Genomic DNA, 6,011 nt, shown 5'->3' with positions numbered 1-6,011 from the left:
CATATGGCAATAATAGGGGAAGGTGAACCACTCACCCTACACACATGCCAACCATCATGGGGTATCACAGGGGATGGTGAACCACTCACCCTGTACATAGCGCACCACTAGGGGAAGGTGAACCACTAATGTGGAACCCTCATAATAGGGTCTTTCCTTGACTCCAAGTCTCTCTCGAAAGGTTAAGAATTTGATCTTCCCTAAGGGATTTGTGAGAATGTCTGCGACCTATTCATCCATCCTTATGTGTTGGAGCCTTATTGCTCCCCATTATACCATATCTTGGATAAAGTGGTACTTGATATCAATGTGCTTGGAGCGATCGTGGAACATAGAATTCTCTGAAAGGCGAATCCCACTCTGGTTGTCACAAAATATCACGGTGGTATCCGGCACGTGCTCAAATAGCTCCCTAAAGAACTTCCTCAACCAAACAACTTCACAACAGGCCATACTAGCATCAACATATTCAACATCAGTGGTGTTTAGTGCAACCGATTTCTGCTTCATACTCATCCAGGATATTGAAGCACGCTGCAAAGAGAAGCAACACCCAGACATGCTCTTACGATCCACCACACTACCAGCCCAGTCAGCATCAGTATATCCATGTAGCCTCAAATTCCTAGCAGTGTATCTCAGTTCATAATGGATTGTGCCCCGTAGATATCTCAAGAGATTCTTAGCAGAAATCCAATGAATGTGATGAGGCTCAACTATAAATTGAATCAACATGTTCATAACGAAACATATGTCGGGATGAGAATTTACCAAGAACATTAGGCCCCCCACAAGTTGTCGATACTCGAAAGGGTTCACTAATTCGAGCCCAGTAGCACTTCCACATAGCTTCTTGAAGTTGAGTTCCATTGGAGTAAACACGAACTTGCAATCCACCATCCCACATCTCTCAAGTAACTTCACAATATATTTTGCTTGAGAAATGAAAATCTCACCTGGCTTTTGCCAAACTTCCAGCCCTAGGAAGTAGTGCATCAGTCCTAGGTACTTCATCTCAAATTCAAAAGCCAACTCCCTCTTGCATTGGTGAATGAGAGGGTCATCACCTGTCAGAAAGAGATCATCCACATAAAGTCCCAAAATGAGAGGTATGTTCTTTTCAACCTTGAAGTATAGGTTCGGGCCAACTTCACTCCTAGTAAAACCCAGCTTCATAAGATAGATTTATATCTTTGCATATCAAGCCCTAGGGGCTTGCTTCAACCCATAGAGGGATTTCTTCAACCTGCATACATGTGTCTTATGATCTTGAACTTCAAACTCCTCAGGTTGTTCTACATAGAGTTCCTCCTGAAGCGAGCCATGCAAGAAAGTTGTTTTGACATCCATTTGGTGAAGGCTCCATCCTTGAGAGGCAGCAAGGGCTATGATCGAACGGATATTGGTATATCAAGCAACTCGTGCAAATATCTCATCTTAGTCGACTCCTCCTTTTGAGAGAAGCCTTGAGCAACGAACTCGGCCTTGAACTATGGTACTCATAGCAACTAAGTACCCTAGGTACCTGTTCGACTTCTTGCTTTCATGAAATGTCCCCCCTTGGTGCAACATGTCTCTCGACATCTTCAAGAGTGTCTTTGAGCTACATGTATTTTCCTTGAAGTAGAGGGCTCACCAGGAGGTGGATCAATGGGATCCATTGGACCTTTAACATCGAGCATCAGATCATCTATCAGAGATTCATCCTGCTTTCCTGCATCATCATCATTTTCCTTCCTAGGGATAGGAAGTTTTAGCGCTTGAAATTTCACCTCAGGCTGAGAAAGGTAAACCTCAAGGCTACATCAAACCATTTAGCCTCGTAGCTAGCCCTATGGGGCAGGAGAAGGCTCTCTCCAGTCTATCTCGCAAAATCTCCAATGAGATGAGATGACCAACAAGGTAACACTGATATTAGGCTAGTAAACTGATCAAAAGGGTTGATTTGGGGTTTTTTGGGTTTTTGGTGGCAAATTGAGGAATTGCAATTTTGGGTGCGGGGATTTGACACAGTTTCTGCAGGGGGTTCTTAGGGGCGAGATAGGAGACCGTATTGATGCTTTTGATTGAGGTGAGTGGATGGAAAAGACCGATGAGGAGCTAAGGAGAGCAAATAATACTTTGAATTCTCCTTAAACAGTAGAAAACATAGAAATTAAACAAATTTAAAAGCAGAGCATGGCAAGCATGAATTCTTACTTTAACACTTCATTTGTTTAATATGCAGAAGGAAAGAAAGGAGATGATCACATAAACACACTTACAAGAACATTGAGAAACACACCATCAACACATGGGTCCACAAGAATCCCAAAGAGGACTGCAAAACCCTGGTCTTCCTTAGCCAAAATTGCAGAGATACAGTGAATAATACAATGATAGCTTCTCCCTCAAGAGTCCAACCTTCCAACCCATGAAAATGATTAAGAAAATACATAATATAGGCAAGCCAACCTCTTCCCTTTCGTCTAGGGGTCGAGCTCATCCTTCTAGGAGCTGTTTCAACTAATTCTAAACTGAGCACTAAAATCTAGGCAGTCAAAACAACTTGCCTCTATAAGCTAGGAAACCAATTCATTCATTAAATATTTACCCTTGACATGAATGAATCTTCTAGAAGTGTTAAACAAGAGTAAAAGTCTCTTAGAGTTACAAAAATTACATCAAAGATAATCATCTTCAACCCCAAAAAGTCAAACTGAGTCAAATCTGCGTTTTCTGGGCTGTACAATGCAATCTGGCAAAAACTGCCTGACGGGTCGCGCACCCCTGCCTGACGGGTCGCGCCCCTTTGGAGCTCTGTTTGAGGCACTTCCCGGTGTCAGAATCGGGTGCAGGATAGCTCGTTGGAAAGGTCTTTGAGTTTACTTTCCAACCCAACTGGAATTTTTCAATTTGGAGTTCATTTGCCCTGTCAAAAATCAATTCTCCCAAGATAGCTTTCTGCAGTTCAAAAAAGTGGCAGAAAGTCAAATTTTTCATGTATTTTGACCTTCTGGAGGCCCAAAACTCCATAAAAACTCAAGTCCATCCATGGGCATATGTAACTTTGCATAAAAAATCAGGAAATGCTGAGTTTTTGTGAAAAGGAGTTGCCATGACAAAGGTGAGACCCGTTAAAGAGCCAAAACCTGTAAATTACCAAAAAATGCCAAAATTACCCAAAATTCTCAAAAAATTTTGGGATTTGAGCTGTGGCTAGGCTATTGAGTGCCTTGATCCTTCAGTGAGGCCTCAGCCAAGATATGGAGGGGATCGGGCCTCTTTCTCCTTTTTTGTGCCTTGGCCAACCGCCTTGGATCCGACGATTGTAATTTTGACATTTCTCTAAAACCATGACACCTGTGCAAAAAGTGAAGGAGGTTTTTCTTCTTTGGCATGTTGTGGACAAAAACCTCTCTCAGTTTTCCAAAATTCATCTTTTATTGCTCTGGAACATCATTTGAGTGCGACTTGTCCCGATGTGTGAAACAAGGAATTTTGTCGAAATGGAGCGAAATGAAGGGGATAGGGGGCTTCTAAATTCTTGGGGAAATTTTTGGAAGTAGGGAGGGATGTTAGGAAGCAGGGGAAAGTGGAATCTCAGAGATTGAGTGAGGGGAAGGGGTCCAAAAGGGAAAAACACAGGCCCAACCTAGAAAATTGCCAGGTTGTAGCTAGAAACTAGGGTTTGTGCAAAAATGAGGAATTTGGCGGATCTAAGGGATGGGAAGTGTTTGATAAGGTACTTTAAGGATAGGGGAAGGTGTATGAACATCTGGATACAAGTTTTGCCGATAACTTGACCGTCCAAGAGAAATTGGCTTTCAAAACCCTAGGATAGGGAAATGACCTTACCTAGGCACAACTGAAGCATGAATAATGTATAAAATGACTCATTCGACACTGACATGATAATGACAACCCTCTGAATGATGATAGGCTCAGCTGAATGATGACATGGACTGACATTTGGGCAAACCCTAGACCTAATTCCTAGTGACCAAATTTTTTCTTGAGGACTCACTGAAATGACAAAATTTGACCTTGACACTCTGAGACCACTTTGTAAGAGAATATTTGATCACTGGAGGAAGGCTGGAAAGACTGACACTAACAGGAAGATCTCAGACTTTCCCAAGGGAAGAATCTTCATTGAAAGTGACACCATGGCTTATTTCCACTTCTCTCCAAGCAGAAGTTTCATTGTATCCCACAAATGTTTCTTTTTTCCCAGATGCATCTAACTCGTTTCTTTTTTCTTTCAGCACATGAAAATGTACGGGACAACCAAAAATTCTAAAATGAGAAACATCAAGTTTCTTACAGGTGAAAACTTCTTCGGGTTTCTTGAAGTCCAATGCTTGATGTGGGCATCTATTTTGAACATACACAATGGTGCTGGCAGCTTCTCCCCATAAAAAATTCGATAGGCCTTGGTCATGAAGCATGGCACGGGTGGGTTCTATGACAGTTTGATTTTTCCTTTCGGCGACACCATTTTGCCAGGAGTATATGCAGTGGTGGTCTCCCTCTTAATGCTAACTTCTCTACAATAGTCATTGAATTCATTTGACTCATATTCGGTTCCATTATCGGTCCTCAATATTTTGATCTTCTTCCTTGTTTGATTCTCGACCAAGGATTTGAAAGAGTGGAACCATTTGAACACGTCGTCCTTCTTCTTTAAGAAATAGATCCATGTTTTGCGAGAAAGGTCATCCACAAAAATTGCATAGTACAAGTATCCTCCCAAAGATGCTACAGGCAACATACCTGATAGATCAGAATGGACCAATTGAAGAATATCGGTAGTTTGACTTTCACTTGAGGGGAATGGTCCCCTTGTATGTTTTTCAGTTGCACAACCCTAACAAACTCCTTCATGATCTATGTTGAATTCAGGCATACCAGTGACCATCTTCCTTACATCAAGTAAGGCTTTGTAATGAAGGTGAGCAAATATTCGGTGTCATAATTCAGATTGAAGAGAAGAATCGTAAGTCATTGCTCCCAAAGGACTTCCTCCAACCTTATAGAGGCCTTCAACTCTAAATCCAAGTGTAAATGCATCTTTCAGGTTCCTTTGCCAAACATGTACCTTCCCATCAATGAATGTCACCTTGAAACATCTTCCATTACAGGAAAAGAGACCAGCTTCTTTTTCAAATCAAGTACATACTATACTTATTCTAGATGAAGGATTTGACCTTGATTTAAGTGAAAAGTGACAATGCCAATTCCTTTCACAGGATAAGTGGCATTATCCCCAAGTATGATCTCCATATTTGTCTTCTTTTCAACTAAGTTTGAGAGGGCTCCTTGTACTCAGTGAAGTGCCTTGAGGCACCACTATCAATCAACCAGTGATCCAATGTATTTGGAGGAGAGGTAGTGGTGAGGGCAGAAATAAGATAAAATTATTTTTGCTTATCTACAACATTAGTCTCTTCATACCTAGAGTTTCTCGACTTCTTAGGAGGACGACCATTTCCATATCGAGCAGCAAGAGCATTCCTCTTTCCTTTGTTGTTAAACATGTTCCTTTGATTGCCATTGCCTTTGTAGTTGATGTGGTTGTTGTTGTCATCATCCCTTGGATTATCCTTCTTGTGAGGACACTCTTTACCAAAGTGGCCAAACCTGTTGCAATTAATGCATCTTCCTTTTCTTCCTTCTTTGAATCCCAGCTTAAACCCTTGACCTTGTCTTCTTGGACCATCACTGTTCTTTATTTTAGCATGAGTGGAGAAAACGATAGGATTATTTCCATTTGAGGGCTTGTCTCTTTCCATCATCCTTATTTCTTCTTGAGTGCATCTAGCCAATAATTCATCAAATCTCGGAATCATGTCATTGTTGAGGATGGTAGTGTTAAACACATCCCATTCTCTTGTAAGGCCTCCAAGAGCAATAAGAGTGAGCTTCCTATCACTAACAACTTCCCCAATAGATATGAGATCGTTCTTGATTCAATCCTCATGAAGTAGGATTGAATGGATTCTCCTCTATCTTGATGTCTTTCAACTTGT

The sequence above is a fragment of the Pinus tabuliformis genome, chromosome 7, assembly GCF_031772625.1.
Source record: "Pinus tabuliformis cultivar Carrire ecotype Pingquan chromosome 7, CPIR1, whole genome shotgun sequence".
Classification (NCBI taxonomy): Eukaryota; Viridiplantae; Streptophyta; class Pinopsida; order Pinales; family Pinaceae; genus Pinus; species Pinus tabuliformis.
This window is presented reverse-complemented; position numbering follows the sequence as displayed.